We start from the raw sequence: 19,500 nt of genomic DNA on the forward strand, positions 1-19,500 counted from the left end.
ATAGAATCCATCAGATCTTGAGCTGCCTCAGCTGCGTCTTTCCGGGAGAGAGATTCAGTAGAGGAGACCAGAGAGGCAAGGGCCTCATCCGTGATGATCCTAAAGTTTCTCCTAAGAGTGCGTGAGGAGGTAGCCTGGGTGCCAGAACAAGGGGCAGGAAGACCAAATTCCAACGGAACTGCGAAGTGGTCTGTCCAGACCAGCGGCAGAGGGGGGCCAGTAGAGAGTCTCAGGTCATTAGAAAATACCCCGTCAAGTATATGACCAGCCTTATGAGTGGGACTATTCACAAGTTGAAAAAAGTCACAGGCTCCAAGTGACTCAACCAATGATAAAGTATCTTTTGAGTTGGCCTCATCGAGATGAAAATTAAGATCGCCTAAGATGGTGAGGCAGGGCTTACCAAAGTAGGGTTCGAGAATTCTCAATAAGTCCGAAGAAAAGCCAGATCTGGGACCCGGATGCCTATAAATCAAAATCCCTGTAAAAGAGGCCGATGGGGCACACGTGATACAAAAATAAAGAGCTTCAAATCGATCTTGAGGCATGGAAATTAATTTAATTGTGCAGGGAAGAGAGGATTTTGAAAGAATAGCAATTCCTCCTCCTCTGCGCAGCAGGCTATCCTGCCTATGCAAGGAATAGCCATCAGGAATGGCCATAAGCAAATCGTGACCGGAGGTGTCAGAGGCCCAGGTCTCCGTAATAAACACCCAGTACGGCTGCCGCTCATCCACAAAATCGTGAAAGGCCACGTTATGCTTGATGAGTGAACGCGCATTGATAAGAAAGCCAGATCTTAGGGAAGTAGCTGGCTGTGTTTGAGGGGGAGATGGTTTAATAGGATCAATAGATGAGAAATAAAAAGACACAGAACATGTCCTACAACAGAGAGAGTGCAGTATCCCTTCAGGCGAGAAGCAATGCGAACAAGGTTGAAAGCTTGGTTTAAATGAGAGGATTTCAGACATGGAATATTGCCTACTTGCCTCAAAGAGTGGAGAAGAAGTAAAAGCCGAGTCCAGCCCGACCTGCAGCCTGTCCTCAGCGCGGACGGGCGCAGACGGGCTGAACTCAGGCGTAACTCCGGCGTCAGTCCGGCGATCCCGCTGCGCGATGACGCTGCGCGTATGCATGGCTGCAATTTATGCTGGTCGCGCCTCCTAAATGAGGACTAGACCGCGCTGTGACTCACCCCTCACCCAATATGGCCGCCGACGAGACACTGGCGAGGGACCCGCGAAATGCGGTGCTTTACCAAATTATCGTGCAAGTAGGAATGGCAGCGTGCAGGTAAGCGTGGCCGGCAGAGTTAAGAACAGGGGAAATAATTGCGCTAATACAAAAGTAACCTAGGAGACTAAAACGGGAATATTAAAATTCGTAGGAGCTACACAGTGACAGAGCGCTGCCAGGAAGTGCGCTAGAGCTAATTAAGAGCTTGCCTAAGATTTGCCTGCAATTTATGCTGGTCGCGCCTCTTAAATGAGGACTAGACCGCGCTGTGACTCACCCCTCACCCAATATGGCCGCCGACGAGACACTGGCGAGGGACCCGCGAAATGCGGTGCTTTACCAAATTATCGTGCAAGTAGGAATGGCAGCGTGCAGGTAAGCGTGGCCGGCAGAGTTAAGAACAGGGGAAATAATTGCGCTAACACAAAAGTAACCTAGAAGACTAAAACGGGAATATTAAAATTCGTAGGAGCTACACAGTGACAGAGCGCTGCCAGGAAGTGCGCTAGAGCTAATTAAGAGCTTGCCTAAGATTTGCCTGCAATTTATGCTGGTCGCGCCTCCTAAATGAGGACTAGACCGCGCTGTGACTCACCCCTCACCCAATATGGCCGCCGACGAGACACTGGCGAGGGACCCGCGAAATGCGGTGCATGGGGCGCGACCGCTGCGCGTGAACGCTGCACGCAAAGGCATCTGTCATATGTGGATGGTGGAGGGAGGAGGGGCGAGGGAGGAGCAGCTGAGAAGGCGGGGGCGGGGTGCAGAGCCGGGCAGGGAGGCACAATAACAAACCACAAAATGGATGGCTGCGAGCCTAAAACGCGAACAAAATGCAAATGGCACCGGCACAATCAGGCACAAGACAGCTAATTAGACAAAGGCAGCACAGCACAGTACAAAGATATTGCAAGCGCACTTTCACACTATAGCACTATTATACAAATATCATGTGCAGTCAGGCACTACTGATATCGTGAGCAATGCGAGCAGGCAGGTATAAATCATGCAGCCACCATGTTGCCATATTTAAGATGCAGAATAAGCCAGCAGCAATGTTTTCTCCAACAGCCAATGTGTCTTGTGTGTTCTTTATTCTGGTATTGCCGTGTGCGGGTTGGGTGTGTTGCCGTTGTTGGCACTGTGTGCCCGGCCTCCTCTGCCCCTCATTGCTGTGCCCTCTTCTCCTGTGCCTTCTTCCTATATCACTTTATCCTGTGCCCTTCTCCTGTACCCTGCCTCCTGCCTCCTCTGCCCCTCATTGCTGTGCCCTCTTCTCCTGTGCCTTCTTCCTATATCACTTCATCCTGTGCCCTTCTCCTGTACCCTGCCTCCCGCCTCCTCTGCCCCTCACTGCTGTGCCCTCTTCTCCTGTGCCTTCTTCCTATATCACTTCATCCTGTGACCTTCTCCTGTACCCTGCCTCCCGCCTCCTCTGCCCCTCACTGCTGTGCCCTCTTCTCCTGTGCCTTCTTCCTATATCACTTTATCCTGTGCCCTTCTCCTGTACCCTGCCTCCTGCCTCCTCTGCCCCTCACTGCTGTGCCCTCTTCTCCTGTGCCTTCTTCCTATATCACTTCATCCTGTGACCTTCTCCTGTACCCTGCCTCCCGCCTCCTCTGCCCCTCACTGCTGTGCCCTCTTCTCCTGTGCCTTCTTCCTATATCACTTTATCCTGTGCCCTTCTCCTGTACCCTGCCTCCTGCCTCCTCTGCCCCTCACTGCTGTGCCCTCTTCTCCTGTGCCTTCTTCCTATATCACTTCATCCTGTGACCTTCTCCTGTACCCTGCCTCCCGCCTCCTCTGCCCCTCACTGCTGTGCCCTCTTCTCCTGTGCCTTCTTCCTATATCACTTCATCCTGTGACCTTCTCCTGTACCCTGCCTCCTGCCTCCTCTGCCCCTCACTGCTGTGCCCTCTTCTCCTGTGCCTTCTTCCTATATCACTTCATCCTGTGCCCTTCTCCTGTACCCTGCCTCCTGCCTCCTCTGCCCCTCACTGCTGTGCCCTCTTCTCCTGTGCCTTCTTCCTATATCACTTCATCCTGTGCCCTTCTCCTGTACCCTGCCTCCTGCCTCCTCTGCCCCTCACTGCTGTGCCCTCTTCTCCTGTGCCTTCTTCCTATATCACTTCATCCTGTGCCCTTCTCCTGTACCCTGCCTCCTGCCTCCTCTGCCCCTCACTGCTGTGCCCTCTTCTCCTGTGCCTTCTTCCTATATCACTTCATCCTGTGCCCTTCTCCTGTACCCTGCCTCCTCTGCCCCTCACTGCTGTCTCTCCTCCTGATCTTGTCTTGTGTGCCCCCTTCTCCTGTGCCCTTCCCTGCTGTGCTATCATGTCCTGCCCCCTTCCTTCTGTCCTCCTGTGCAGCACACAGGACAGCAGCACGGGTGCGGTTCAGTGCTGCACTCACTGTGCAGTGCCTCAGTACATGTCAGACTCCTGTGCCCTCCTTTCTAGTGCCCCCTTGCTGTGCCCTGCCTCCTTTGCCCCCCTCCTTCTGTCCTCCTGTGCAGCCCATAGGGCAGCAGCACGGGTGCGGGTCAGTGCTGCACACTCACTGCACGTTAGGCTCCTGCCTCCTGTGCCCTCTCTGTGCCCTCTTCCTGTGCCCTCGTCTCCTGCCCCCCTCCTTCTGTTCATGCTACAGCACATAGGACAGCAGCACGGGTGCGGGTCAGTGCTGCACACTCACTGCACCGTGTCTCAGTACATGTCAGACTCCTGTGCCCTCTTGCTGTGCCCTGCCTCCTGTGTCCCTACCTGTGCCTTCGTCTCCAGTTCCCTCTTCCTGTGCCCCTCCCTGTGCCCTCTTCTCCTGTCCTTTCCTCTCCTGCCCCTGCCCCCCTCCTTCTATCCTCATGTACAGCACATAGGGCAGCAGCACGGGTGCGGTTCAGTGCTGCACACTCACTGCAGTGTCTCAGTACATGTCAGACTCCCGTGCCCTCTTCCTGTGTCCTCGTCTCCTGTCCTCTCCTCTCCTGCCCCTGCCCCCCCCCCCCCTTCTGTCCTCCTGTGCAGCACATAGGGCAGCAGCACGGGTGCGGTTCAGTGCTGCACCCACTGCACAGTGTCTCACTGCACAGCCAGGGTGCTGTGCACGCACATGTAGACGTCACATCAGGTGCTGTGCATTATGCAGTGTGCACTGGGTTTGGGGGCCACACACTCCCCTCTGCCCCCAGACTCTGACGTCCATGGGAGCCCCTCCCCCGCCACTCACCACCCCAATCTTGAGTCAGCCTTCTGCTGCAGTATAACCTTGTGTGATTGTAATGCACCGTTTACATTCACTGGTGCATTCTGGGACTTGTAGTTTCATATGCCGTCTGTGTTCGAAAATGGCAGCAACAGAGCCAGGGGTCGTTCTAAGGGACCCCCCACAGACAGAGATAGTCAGGCCACAGAGGGGGTTGCTAACAAGCCCCTCTAGATGGTCCCTCCCACCACAGAGCGCTGCGAAGTCCTGCATATGAAGAGAGGCGCCCCTTCGGGTAAACTCCGCGCTATATATAACACCCCCTGTCTCAAGCATGGGGGGCACCAATGGGGGCTGTCAGAATAGGTGAACAGACCCTAGAGCAGGAATTTGTGGATCGGGCCGGGGGTGGGGGGTGGGGAGGGGGGGGGTCTGTGGATGGGAGGAGGAAGGTCAAGGGAAGAGCTCCAGGGGGGGAGGGGAGGGCTGTGCTGCATCCGAGGGGTGCAGCCAGGACAGGGGGGGCGGGTAAGCAGGGGTGTGGGGTGTGTTTGGGGCAGGGCGGCTCTTCACAGGTCCCTACAGAAGGCCGCACCACAGACCACAAGGAGGGGGGGGGGGGCGGAGAGGACAAGAGGAAGCAGGGGGGGGCTGGGAGAGGAAGTTGCTGAGCTCATGACTACAGGATGCTGCCAGCCCCTCCCTGTCCGTCCTGTAACCTCTCACATCGCTGCGGGTGGGGGCGACGCTTAAACCCTGGATGTTGGACTCCGACAGGCGAGCTGATTTCAACCAAAGTGCTGCGAGGTGAGCGCGCCGTGTGATCTGCGGCAGGTGAGCGCGCCGTGTGATCTGCTGCAGGTGAGCGCGCCGTGTGATCTGCGGCAGGTGAGCGCGCCGTGTGATCTGCGACAGGTGAGCGCGCCGTGTGATCTGCTGCGAGGTGAGTGCACCTTGTGATCTGCTGCAGGTGAGCGCGCCGTGTGATCTGCGGCAGGTGAGCGCGCCGTGTGATCTGCGGCAGGTGAACGCGCCGTGTGATCTGCGGCAGGTGAGCGCGCCGTGTGACCTGCTGCAGGTGAGCGCGCCGTCTGATCTGCGGCAGGTGAGTGCACCTTGTGATCTGCTGCAGGTGAGCGCGCCGTGTGATCTGTGGCAGGTGAGCACGCCGTGTGATCTGTGGCAGGTGAGTGCACCTTGTGATCTGCTGCAGGTGAGCGCTCCGTGTGACCTGCTGCAGGTGAGCGCGCCGTGTGATCTGCGGCATGTGAAGGCGCCGTGTGATCTGCTGCAGGTGAGCGCGCCGTGTGATCTGCGGCAGGTGAGCGCGCCGTGTGATCTGTGGCAGGTGAGCACGCCGTGTGATCTGTGGCAGGTGAGTGCACCTTGTGATCTGCTGCAGGTGAGCGCTCCGTGTGATCTGTGGCAGGTGAGCGCGCCGTGTGATCTGCGGCAGGTGAGTGCACCTTGTGATCTGCTGCAGGTGAGCGCTCCGTGTGATCTGCTGCATGTGAAGGCGCCGTGTGATCTGCGGCAGGTGAGTGCACCTTGTGATCTGCGGCAGGTGAATGCACCTTGTGATCTGCTGCAGATGAGCGCTGTGATAGGCGGCAGGTGAGCGCGCCGTGTGATCTGCTGCAGGTGAGCGCGCCTTGTGATCTGCTGCAGGTGAGCGCGCCTTGTGATCTGCTGCGAGGTGAGCGTGCCATGTGATCTGCGGCAGGTGAGCGCGCCTTGTGATCTGCTGCAGGTGAGCGCGCCTTGTGATCTGCTGCGAGGTGAGCGTGCCATGTGATCTGCGGCAGGTGAGCGCGCCTTGTGATCTGCTGCAGGTGAGCGCGCCGTGTGATCTGCGGCAGGTGAGCGCCTTGTGATCTGCTGCAGGTGAGCGCGCCGTGTGATCTGCGGCAGGTGAGCGCGCCGTGTGATCTGCGGCAGGTGAGCGCGCCGTGTGATCTGCTGCAGGTGAGCGCGGCGTGTGATCTGCGGCAGGTGAGCGCGCCGTGTGATCTGCGGCAGGTGAGCGCGTCGTGTGATCTGCGGCAGGTGAGCGCGTCGTGTGATCTGCGGCAGGTGAGCGCGCCGTGTGATCTGCGGCAGGTGAGCGCGCCCTGTGATCTGCGGCAGGTGAGCGCGTCGTGTGATCTGCGGCAGGTGAGCGCGCCCTGTGATCTGCGGCAGGTGAGCGCGCCGTGTGATCTGCGGCAGGTGAGCGCGCCGTGTGATCTGCGGCAGGTGAGTTGTGTGAGGTGCGCGCGCCGTGTGAGCTGTCTGTGTGGGAGGGATGGGGTTGGGAAGGTACTGAGTGAGGGGAGTTTGTTCCCTTCTTCTTTGTGATGTAATTAGTGTAATAACAAGCATTTACAATGCAATGGTCTCGCCTTTGCAAAAGTTAGAGCTATTGGCATTGTAAATGACAACATTTTTATTAATGTGTTGGTTTTGAAAACAGATAAATAAATGGCATTGTCATTTACAATCCACACACACACACACACAGAGTCACAGAGCCACACACACAGAGCTACACACACACACACACATCCACACGCACACAGATCCACACACCGGCTCTGCTCACAACATACACTCTCCCAAACCAAAAAGTAACACAAGCATTTGCAAAGCAACCGGTCTCGCATTTGCGAGAGTTTGAGCTATTGGAATTGTAAATGAGACATAGTCCTTGCTTACAAGAAGCAAGGCTCGAAGTAAAACAGGTGCAGTTACTGCCAGCCTTGTTTCTCGTAAACAACAACTATAAATACAATGCCCACCACTTGCAGGTTTTTCAAAACACTTGCATAAAAGGCATTGTCATTTGCATTGTCAATAGCTAAAACTTTGGCAAATGCGAGACCTATTACATTGCCAATGCTTCTTTTAAAATTTTCTATTATATTATTTTAACAACTTCGCTGGTGTTGTTTAATCAGCTCTAGAAAACGAAACTCAGCATGGGAGAACCACGTGAAGTCTCAAATCAACTTTAAGTCAGATACATGGCTGCGGCTCGGCTCGACGTATTCTTCGAACCTCAGGCCGAACCCAAACGGAACCTTGGCGCGGCTTCTGCCGCCCTCCCAGGGGTTAATTTGTAACAAAAGATATGTTCTCTTCAGGCGGATGCTTCGACCAGCACACTTCTCTTTTTAGCCTGCCTAACAGAGAGCATACAAACCCTACAAGTGGGGAGGGGATGTGGTGTAAAGGCCAGAACTGCAGACTTAGGAGCTGGGAACCAGGTTCAGGTCTCTGCTTTCGCTCCACAGCCTGTGATTCTGGACGAATCACTTAATCTCCAGATACAAACCAAAAATGAATGTGTCCTTAACAGGAGCTCAAGCGCTGGTGTTGATGATTAAGTGTTGGTGCTGAGCACCGGAAAGCGCCGGCTCATATTCAGCACTGCACTCTCCCATATATAAATCACCATTGCACCAAGTGAAGCCAGGTAACCTCAAGAGACAGGAGATAAAGGGTACACCTAGGAAGGTGGGGGCACAGGGACCCCCACACCACAAACCTCTTGTGAATACCTCTCCCTGCCATCTCTGCCTGACTGACTCAGCTCGAGAGTCACTACAATGAAGTGCAGCCCGGTGTGAGGGAAAGCACTTTCCGTTGACCCTAGGCACCCGGATGGGCTTGAAGGAGGGAGGGTTGGTGCCCACAGCTTCCATTCCAAGCACTTTACCTAAAGAAGGGGGGAGTGGTTGAAGGAGCGCAGAAACCAGGGATTGCCAACTCACACGCTCCCCTCGTGTCTGCACAGACGGTAGGTGAGCAGAGGGGTAAGATTCAAGAACATTCTGTCCCAAAAGACAGTCTGCATGCACCCCCCAGGAGGAGCGGGGGAGGTCAGAGGTGAAGAGGGCACTGGAAGCGAGCTGAGACCAGGCAGGTATCCGAGCAAAGAGCCTGGCCGCCCCCCTCCGCTGTCACTTCTACGTTTCTAAGGGCCATATGTATCATACAAATTCGCATTCGCAAAGGCCGAAATTCGCAGAATTTCGGCCTTTGCGAATGCAAATTTGCTAAATGGGATGTATTAATTAACCCTGGGCGAAGCACTACGCTATGCTCACGTAGTTTGCAAACTTTGCGCAACTTCACACTACGCGAGCTGCATGTAGCACAGTGCGAACACACGCGGTCCTCAACATCATGTTCACGACCGCGAGCAAGCAAAATGACATCCCGGCGAGATTCTCAACGCTGGGAGGTCAGGTTTCTCATTGCGAGCGGTTGCGCATGCTCGCGACCTCTCGCAGTGAGAAACTACCAGTTCGCGTTGACAAAGCTGCTGCTCGAGTAAAAATCTACTCGAGCAGCAGAAAACTACAGCTCGCACTGTGCAAGATGCCATTTTCAATGATTGCACAGTGCCGGATACTTGTCCGCACTGTGCAATCATTGAAAACACATCTTGCACAGTGCGAACATGCTAATACGCAGCTCGCGTAGTGCTACGTGCAGTTCGCGTAGTGCGAAGTGCACTTCGCGTAGCTTCGCGTAGCGCTACTTCGGGAACTACGCCCACCCTTAGTATGAATGAAAATCCGGTGCAAAATAAGTAATCGCAAAATTTGCGATTTCTTATTTTGCAATTGCATTTAAGGAATCACAAATTTTGCGAATCCTTAAATGCAATGTATGAAGCTAAAAAAAATTGCTTATTGTCCCTAAGGAATCGCAAATGACCACCAACTTCAAGTTGGTGGTAATTTGTGAATTTCTTGAAAAATGCCAATTTTTGCATTTTTCAAAGTGCCATGAGACGCACAGACATGCCCTTAGGGCATGTATGTGCACCCCGTGTGCACCCATGCTTATTTCAAGGGTGCAACAGGGTATCCTTTGGACACCCCTGCACCCTTGAAATTCTCAATTTGCGATCAGCAAATTGCGAATCGCAAATTGAGAATAAATTCCCATTCTTTCCTATGGGCCTCCTGGCCCATAGAACTGAATGGGAAAGTATTCTTTAATTGCGAATTCGCTATTTGCGAATTTGCAATTAAGGAATATCAAGAAATCGCAAAAAAAATTGCGATTTTCTTGATACATACTAGTTAGCGATTCTGAAATAGCGATTTCTTAAAAATCGCTATTACAGAATCGCTAATTGGTACCTTGATACATATGGCCCTAAGCACCAGTAAACATCAGCTCAGCGCCTCGAGCTCTGGGAGGAAGGCTGTCTTCGAGGCACTAATAGTGTCACACTACAGTAGTTCTACGCAGCTCTGTCGCTGCAGAGACCCCAGAGTCTGGGCCGGGACAGCAGTGAGCAAAGGCTGAGAGGCGGGGGGGTTCATAAAGACACCCCCAGCATGAGGCCGACAGAGCTGTAAACCGAGGCGCTATACTCTGGGGGGAAGGCTGTCTTCGAGGCACTATCGAGAATGACCCTACAGGTGTTCCAGGCAGCTCTGTTCCTGCAGAGACACCCCAGAGTCTGGGCCGGGACAGCAGCGAGCACACGCTGACGAGCATGAGGGCGGCAGAGTTGTAACCCGAGGCGCTATACTCTGCAGGCACCGCCCTGACAGAAGCCGAGCAGCGCATTCCTGGCACCGGTGAGTTCACTCCAGCTCGGCCTGTGAAGCGCTGCGGGATTACAGCGCCCTGAGGCCACAGAGCACAGAGTGTGGCCCGGGGCTGCATATGAACACAATTGTGCGGCCGTTCACACCGGCATCGGTGCATTTGCACTTCTATGGTGTGGGGTGAAATACATACATATAAAAGCAAACACAGTCTTCCTGCACAGCAGAGCCCAGCCGTGCTGCACGGGCGCAACTGCAGGGCCAACTCACTCCTCCAGCCTCCCGAGGTCTACAAATGAAGGACTGCTGTAATATTGTATCAGCAGCAAGACACAGCTCGGTCTGTGGCCTGCGTTATATGAGGGTGACTGTAACCGTGGGCGCTATGTCCAAGACACCACGGCATGGAAGGCCTGTGTATGGCAAGCGCCAATAAGCGCACCAGCCTCGCAAGGCACTATAGGGTGGCACGGGCTGATGAGCAGACATGTGGCGCTTTAATGTGGACATGCCAACCTGCTCCACACACAGCTTCAGCGAGGATATGAGAAAACACTATTGCAAGGCCTCAAGGGACACTGGAGGAGTCCACAGAGGTGGCAGTAGGGATATGAGGGCGGGGGCTACCCCAAAATCCAGGAAAGTTGCAGCTCGGGCGTGAACCGTCCCCACCTCTGGCTCCCTGGTGAGGCCTGTAGTGAGGATTTACGTTTATCGTGTTTTTCCCTGTCTTAATGTAATGCCGCATGCCTGCCACCGGAAGGGGGTGCTGGCACCGGAAGCAGGGGTCTTCATTCGGCCCTGAGGGCTCCTCCTGAGGCTGGCAGACAACGGGGGGCCTCACAGCTCGCACCCCCTCTCTTGCAACACACATTCCAACATGTAGCACGAAGCAGCTACAACAAGTCAAAAGGAACAAGTTAGAGAGCAAGGAAACAACTGCAGCATGGAGAGTTTCCCATAAAGTTTCACGGCGGAGTTACGCCAGCTCCCCCCCGAAAATGACGGGCGTTTCTCCGAGCCATTTGTGAATGATCTCGTAGAAACATGGTGGTGTGGAGCGCTCCTTTCTTGCCTTACGATCTCGGAAGGCAAGAGAGGAGCGCTCCACACCACCATGTTTCTCCGAGGTCATTCACAAATGGCTCAGAGAAACGCCCGTCATTTTTTGGATTGAGGGGCGTGTTTTCCTTTCTCTCAGCCAATGAGTAGAAAAGTATCACTAAGCTAAAAAACACACCCATCAATCCGGTCCTAAATTGATGGACAACACTGTTCTCCAATGAATGGCCTCCGTTTAGGAAGCCAGCCAATGGAGAACAGGGGCGGGTTCGAACCCCACTATCCAAAACATGAATTTTTCCCAGCGAGAGCTGCGCATGCGCAGGTCTTCGCTGGGCGAAACCTAAAATGGGGCCGCTCCCAGAGGGTCTCAGGCCTGTGCCGGTGAAACTGGGCTATAAATGGGACGGGTGTTCCGGTGCCGCTGCCGGTCCTATCCCTCTGCCCCCTCTCCCTTCTGCCTACCTCTATCTCCCCTCTGCTTCTCTCTCCCCTCTGCCTCTCTCTTCCCTGTGCCTCGTTCTCCCCTCTCCCTCTCTCTTCCCCTCTGCCCCCCTCTTTCCCCTCTGCCTCCCTCTCCCACCTCTTCCTCCCTCTCTCATCTCTGCCTCCTTCTCCTCCCTCTCTCTCCCCTCTGCCTCCCTCTTTCCCCTCTGCCTCCTTTCCCCCCCTCTCTCTCCCCTCTGTCGCCCCCTCCCTTTCTGCCTCCCTCTTTCCCCCTCGCTCCTTCTCTCCCCACTGCCTCCCCCCCCTCTGCCTTCCTCTCTCCCCTCTTCCTCTTTCTCTCCCTCTCTCCCCTTCTTCCTCCCTCTCTCCCCTCTACCTCCCTCTCTCCCCTCTGCATCCCTCTCTCTCCCTCTCTCCCCCTGCCTCTCTCTCCCCTCTGCATCCCTCTCTCTCCCTCTCTCCCCCTGCCTCCTTCTCTCCCACGCTCCTCCTCTTTCTCTCTGTTCCCTCCCCCTCCCCTTTGTTTGTTCCATCTTTATCTTTCATCTCTACATACATTTCTGTCCCTGATTTTATCAGGTACAATAACTATTGCACCTAAAAGAAGCCAATGGTGATCAGGCCATCAACCTTTGACCCCAGTAGGGCTGTCTCAGCCTCTCATCCTTGTGAAGTGGATATTAGAAGCTGTCATGATAAGGTATGGGGTCTGATGTCATCTTACAGCGGATTTGATGTAATGTGATGTTTATTTAAAACACTTTTTTTAACGATAATGTGTAATTTTCGTGCTCAAACGTTAGATTGTCTGCGGTTGTGGGTTCACATGACGGTATTGTGGGCGGGGCTCCATGCATGTGCTCTGGTCCAGTGAGCCAATGGGGTGTCAGTGTAATGTTTCCCTCTGGATGGAATCCAGGCATCGAGGTGGAGGGTGGGTGTGGGGGGTGGAATCCATTTGTCAGTGTTTATTTATTTTTTAATGGCTTTGATGTGTTTGTGCTGCTTTCATAATGCTTTAAAAGAATTTTTTTCTCATAGTTTAAATTGCAGCGTCTGTAAGAAATCAATCAATCAATCAATCAGGTGTTTGTTAAGTGCAACTACTCACCCGTAAGGGTCTCAGGGCGCTGGGGGTGGGGAGGTCGAAGGTTCTAGTCCATCAAGGAGGGGATCTGTCGAAGAGCCAGGTTTCGAGGTTTCTTGTGAAGATTGGGAGGGATGTTATCTGTCTGAGGAGGAGCGGAAGGTCGTTCAGGCTCTGGCCGCACGGAAGGAGAAGGAGCGGCCTCCCGAACTGGTCTTTCTGGTGCGTCGTAGGAGAGCTGGGCTGATCGTAGGGGCCTTTGGGTGCGTGGAATTTGAGTCGGTTGTTCAGGTTTGCTGGTCCCGTGTCGTGGAGGGCCTTATAAGCATGGGTTAGCATCTTGAAGGTGACTCTAGCTTTGATGGGGAGCCAGTGGAGTGTGCGCAGTTGCTGGGAGATGTGGCAGTGTCTTGGCAGGTTGTGGACTGTTTTTGATGTTCTGTAGCTTGCGGTGAGGTTTTTGTTTACTCCGACATAGAGTGCGTTGCCGTAGTGAAGCTTGCTGGTGACCAGGGCCTGAATAACGGTCTTTCTGTGTTCAAGGGGGATCCATTTGAAGGTCTTACGTAGGAGGGTGTGAAACAGGAGGACAAGACGGAGTTGCTCTGGTGGTCCATTTTGAGCTCTGACTCCAGGATGATTCCCAGGTCGCGTGCGTGGTCCGTGGGGGTGGGTGGGCTTCTGAGGGCGGAGGGCCACCAGGTGTCGTTCCAAGCATCGGAGTTTGGGCCCATGATGAGCACTTCTGTTTTGTTGGTGTTTATTTGTAGGCAGCTGTTTTCCATTCATTTGGCGACGGCTTCCCTGCCTTCTCAAAAGTTGTCTGGCGGTGTTGGGTTCGTTGGATAGGGAGAGAAGGAGATGGGTGTCGTCTGCGTATGACACAATGTTGAGTCCGTAGGTTCTGACGATGGGGGCGAGTGGACCCATGTAGACGAAGAAGAGCGTATGGCTGATGGAGGACCCCTGGGGGACTCGGTAGGTTTAGGGTCCAAGAGGAAAGGGGGGAGTCTGACCTACTGCATTCTGCCGGAGAGGAAGGAGTGGATCCAGTCGAGTGCCTTGTCTTAGATCCCTGCGTCGTGGAGTCTGCGTATTAGGGTGCGGTGAGAGACTGTGTCAAATGCCGCTGAGAGGTCGAGGAGGAGGAGGGCTGCTGTTTCTCCTTTGTCCAGTAAGGTACAGGTGTTTTCTGTCGCGCGAGGAGGGCAGTTTCCATACTGTGGTTTTTTCTGAAGCCGGATTGGGAGGAGTCAAGGATGTTGTGCTCTTCGATGAATGTGGCGAGTTGGCTGTTGATGGCTTTCTCCATGACTTTCACTGGGAACAGGAGCAGGGAGCTGGGACTGTAGTTTTTGAGGTCGGTGGGGATCGCCAAGGGTTTCTTCAGGAGGGGGTTGATCTCAGCATGTTTCCAGTCGCCAGGGAACAAGGCTATTACCAGGGAGTGGTTGATGGTGTGGCAGAGCATGGGTGCGATGGTGTCAGCGGCTCTGAAATTGTGGTAGGAGCAGGGGTCCGTGGGTGCCCGGAGTGGATTGACTTCATCGTCTTCAGTGTGTCTTCGGTGGTGAGGGGTTGTCCAGTTGTCGATCGCTGGCTTCAGGGTGTTGGAGGTGGTTGGTGAGGGTTCTGTGTATTGGTCGTCTTTGTCAAAGTAATAATACATTAATAATACAGAGTTTTATAAAGCGCGAACAGCTACCTCACGAGGAGGTGTCCCGGCGCTATAGCAACAGTGTTGTGCCCGTTTAGGTAGAAGAGCTGGAGTCTGACGTGGTGCCTAGCTTAGTCATAGATGCTCTTGATTTTGTGGTGGAAAAAGGTGCTAAGTTTGTCGCAGAGGTCTTGTGAGAGAGGGATGTCAGTAGACTCGCTGGTGGGGTGGGCGAACTCCTTGATGATGTTGAAGAGTACTTTGCTGTTGTGTGCATGAGTGGAGATTCTGTCTTCAATCGCTTTTATCCTCGTTTTTCTGATGAGTTGGTGGCGGCTCTGAAGTTGTTGTGGCATTCTGTGGATTTGGTGTTCCTCCAGGCCTTTTTGAGGTGGGAGCAAGTGCGCCTGGACTCTCAAAGTTCGGTGGTGAACCATCTAGCCTTCTTGGCATGGGTGTTGTTGTTTTTCTTGAGGGGGCTATGGTGTTGGCACTGTCGGAGATCCATCTGTGCAGGGTTCAATCTGCGGTGTAGGGCTCGTCGTGTTCCACGATGGTTGGGGTGGAGTTGCTGAGTGATGAGGTTAGCTGGTCATTGGTGATTCTGGTCCAGTTTCTTTGTGGGAGCAGGTGCTGGTGTCTGTCAATGGGGGTTGATCTGAAGGTGAAGTGGACGCACCGATGGCCAGTCCACAGGAGTTTTGTGGTGTGGCTGAAGGTGATGAAGTTTCCTGTTGTGAAGAGGGGTTCAAGGGTGTGTCCTGCTGAGAGGGTGGGTTCGGTCACGATCTGGCGGAATCCAATGTTGTGGAGGTTATCCAGAAGGGATGTGGTGCTGAAGTCCAATTGGTTGGCGAAGTTGAAGTTGAGGTCTCCCAGTAGGGTGTAGTTGGTGGACGCGATTGCATGCGAGGAGATGATGTCCGTGATGGAGTTGGCGAAAAGTCTGCGGGGTCCAGGGGGTCGGTAGATGAGTGTTCCTCGGAGGGTGGAGGTATGGCTGGCCAGTATCTTGAAGTTAAGGTGTTCCATTACGTCTGTGGGCTCGTCGGGGGTGTGCTCAAGCGGAGGGTGCATTTGTGGACGATGGCGATTCCTCCTCCGGGCGGGTGGGGCGTACCTGCCTGGTAATCTTGTATCCTTGGGGTGATGGCGATGTCCGGTCCCGAGGTGGTGTTGGTCCAGGTTTCTGTTTGTGTGTTTGTGGAGGGATTGGACGTTGAGGAGGATGCATTGCAGGGTCTGCAGCACTGTATTTCAGTGTTTACTTTGCATGATTATATTGCATTTGCAGCACCTAACACACAAGAATGGGAGAAAGAGGAGGTGGAGCTGAGGGTGAGTTGTGGGGGCCATGCGAGTGTCAGGGTGGATTGTAGTCGAAAGGTAGAATCATTCTTGAAACCCTTAAAACCTCTCCCAGTAGTAGAAGTAGTAGCTGGACAGAAAGAGCTCGGGAAGCTGTCAATAAAGAGGTGAGTAGAGCTCTTGCCATAAACTGTCACCTGCAGGTTTCACAGTCCAGTCCCACTGAGAGGTCAGAAGACCAGGGTCTGCTGGGGTGGTCTGTAGATAGCATCAGGATACAAGTCCCACAGAGAGAGGTCAGGAAGTCCAGTGCCTGCTGGGGTGGTCTGTGGATAACATCAGGTTACACAGTCCAGTCCCACTGAGAGGTCATAAGACGAGTGCTTGCTGGGGTGGTCTGTGGATAAAACCAGGTTCCAGGTTACACAGTCCAGTCCCACTGAGAGGTCAGAAGACCAGGGTCTGCTGGGGTGGTCTGTGGATAACATCAGATTACACAGTCCAGTCCCACTGAGAGAGGTCAGGAAGGCCAGTGCCTGCTGGGGGGGTCTGTGGATAACATGCAGGTCACTTGTTCTAAAGCCAGTAAGATAGCTTGGTTGGTTTATGCACCTGCTGAACATGTGCATGGGGGAATCTGGCTGAAATCATATTACTGAATTTTCTTTACCGAACAAAAATTTACAATTTTAGGTGCATGGACAGTTCACCCACAACCACATGACGTGCGGCTACCTCCACTATTATCAGCACAGGGAGTGAGAGAAGCAAACCTTTAACATGTGAAGGGTTCCGGGCATCAGAGGGTGACAAAGCCATCAGGTGTCAATCACTGCTGGGGCATCAGCTCTTACAGTGGGGTTTGTGCCCGATGGTGCCAACGCGCTGCACCCCGAGGTGTTTTGAGCGACACCCGAATCACTGCGACAGAACAGCCGTAGTGAACAAGCCAACATTCACAGCCCTTCTGTTTCATTATTCAAAGCATTAGGGTGCAATGAATCACTTTAAAAAACGATTATTTCCTCAAATGCAGGACTTTAAGCCTGAGCAGGACAATGTGGCTGAAAGTGAAAGGGGCATTGTGAGGATTTGGGGGTACTGTATGATATGATGGGGGGCCTTATTGTGCAGGACACTCACGAATACATCTTGGGTCCAGTCAGACTCATTCTTTAAACCTCAAGCCCAGCCCTGGGTAGCTGTGGCTCCGAGCACTAATGATTAGCAAAAGAACTATGGGCCATATGTACAAACTTCAGCTTTTCAACTCCGAAATTGCAATTTTAGCGACTCGCAACTTGCGAGTCACAAAATCTGATGTACAACAGTGCCTCAGACACTGGCTCATTAATATTCATGAGGCAGGTCGCAATTTACGACCTATGGAGAATGGTTGGCACTCATTGGGATGGTGGCCTGATGGGGTCAGGAGACTACCATGTCTATGACTGCTTTTTAAATAAAGCACTTAAAAAAACAATGCAGGCTGTTGTCCTTAAAGGAAAACAGGATGCCTTTCAAAAATGAAAAAGCTTTCTTTTCATTTTTAGGTCTCGCCTAGGCTGTGCTTGCGCTGTCTCGTCGAGACTTTCTGTATTCGGGTATGGACTTGAAGCTCCAGCCACTTTCCTCCCATCTTTTCAATTAGCTCCTGTTAATGTCCTTTGTAAATGGTGCCTTTTTATTCATTAATAAGCTTATTTGTCCTTCCCTAGTACCTCCCTTTCTCCTGTTGTAACCTCTTATGATGACAGCCGCTGATACATGTGTTGTTACTCTATATATTTTAATTACTATCTGTGAGCACTTTTTTCTTAAATCACTTACTCCTGCCTGCACACTCTGCCCGAATATATTTTTGTTTTTACCCAGCACAGCACACCTTAGCTGCAATAATGGTAGCCGCACCTTTCTTTTCCTATATGCCACTCGTCGAACTCGGTAGCACCCTTTTTATCAAATTTCGTTACTTTTCTCACAATTGCAGCACGTCCACTTTAGCTGTAAACATCTTAAGCTAAAGTGCGGGTGCCACGATTGCTTCAAAAGTAAATATATAGAAAAAAATGCATCCCTGGCCTTTATTTTCTATTTCTTTACTTTTGACTGAAGGAATTGCGGCACCCGCGATTTAGCTAAAGAGGTTTAAAGCTAAACTGCAGGAGCCACCATTATAACAAAAGTAAATACATTGAAAAAAAACAAGCAGCTGTCATTTGCTTTCTCTTTGTTTACTTTTGCAGCAATGGCGGCACCCGCGCTTTAACTTTAAACATTTTAAGCTAAAGCACGGTTGCCGTGTTTGCTGCAAAAGTCTATACATTGAAAAACAAGCATTGGCATAGCCAATAGGTCTTGTCTTTGGGACCTTATAAGTGTTTAGATATCCAGCACAATGTCCTTGGTGCAACAACAACTGTTGCATAACTAAACAATTATAAGGTCCCAAAGACGACACCTATTGGCTATGCCAATGCTTGTTTTTACATGCAATGGCTTGTTCCTCTTAAAGAAGTTCCTTTTAACAGAAAACTATTGTTTCATATTGCGCAAAAAACAGATTTCAATCATGACAACCTTAACCATGAGTTGGTGTTAAAAACACAGTCATGATCTCCAGTCGCTGCTGGTGACGCTGCTGCTTTCAGCCACATGAAAAAGCAGTGACAAACATATCTTGCAAAACTTTAGAATACTCAAAACTGAAGTGTTTAAACTAAATTGAGAAATAGACCATCATATTTAAATTTTAAAAAAATCATAATTTTTAAATAAAAAAGGCATCTCACCGTTAAATTGGCAAGTCACCAAACTGGAGAAGTTTCTACCAAATGGGGTCGGTAGGAGCAAGTGGGTAATCTCATTTTACGGTCAATCAGGAAAACCATATTTTGTTCAGTACAACTTCCTCTGACCCAATAAATGACAGAAAACACTGCTGTAACATTAGTAAAGGACTTATTAAATGCACGACCAGCTGGTTTTCCAAAAGGATGCCATGTGTGCCTAATTGCTGCGAGATTATGACGCAAACAGGTACAACAAGAAAAAACATTAGGGAGCTCACCTCCAGGTTTTTAAAACTCCATCATAGTGCCTCGAAGTGAGCAATCCACCTCTTTCTTTCCATTGGTAAATCAGTACCGTGGTCCTGAAGACCCATTAAGAAGCAGCCCCGAGCCTGCCCTCATTTCAGGGCTGCCTGTAGGGCTTGGCGAACGACCACCGCCATCCTGGCACCACCTGCAAGCGCACAGCTGTCCCAGAGCAGAGAGGCGCTGCAGGAGGAAGGGTGAGCCCGCTGCAGGGTGAACGCCTTGCTCTCTTCACACGCTGCACAACCGGACATGAGGGGTCACAGCCACGCAGGACACGAGGGGTCACCAGCCAAGCAGGACCAGCGGCAGGACACGAGGGGTCACCAGCCAAGCAGGACCAGCGGCAGGACACGAGGGGTCACCAGCCATGCAGGACCAGCGGCAGGACACGAGTGGTCACCAGCCAAGCAGGACCAGCGGCAGGACACGAGGGGTCACCAGCCAAGCAGGGCCAGCGGCAGGACATGAGGGGTCACCAGCCATGCAGGACCGGCGGCAGGACACGAGGGGTCACCAGCCAAGCAGGGCCAGCGGCAGGACATTAGGGGTCACCAGTCACAGAGAACTAGCAGCAGGACACGAGGGGTCACCAACCACAGACAACCAGCGGCAGGACACGAGGGGTCACCAGCCAAGCAGGACCGGCGGCAGGACACGAGGGGTCACCAGCCAAGCAGGGCCAGCGGCAGGACATGAGGGGTCACCAGCCATGCAGGACCAGCGGCAAGACACGAGGGGTCACCAGCCAAGCAGGACCAGCGGCAGGACACAAGGGGTCACCAGCCACAGAGAACCAGCGGCAGGACACGAGGGGTCACCAGTCACAGAGAATCAGCGGCAGGACACAAG

General features: G+C 52.8%; 1 pseudogene across 1 annotated transcript in view; it reads left to right on the plus strand.

Annotated features, from left to right (window-relative positions):
• Window positions 1-6,645: 6,645 nt before the first annotated feature.
• LOC144764067 (uncharacterized) overlaps window positions 6,646-19,500 on the plus strand; it is a 71,195-nt pseudogene continuing 58,340 nt past the window's right edge. The window contains exon 1 of the transcript XR_013596306.1: window positions 6,646-6,672. The product of XR_013596306.1 is annotated as an uncharacterized LOC144764067 (transcript). The remainder of the gene's footprint in view (window positions 6,673-19,500) is intronic.

The sequence above is a fragment of the Lissotriton helveticus genome, chromosome 6 (assembly GCF_964261635.1).
Source record: "Lissotriton helveticus chromosome 6, aLisHel1.1, whole genome shotgun sequence".
NCBI lineage: Eukaryota > Metazoa > Chordata > Amphibia > Caudata > Salamandridae > Lissotriton > Lissotriton helveticus.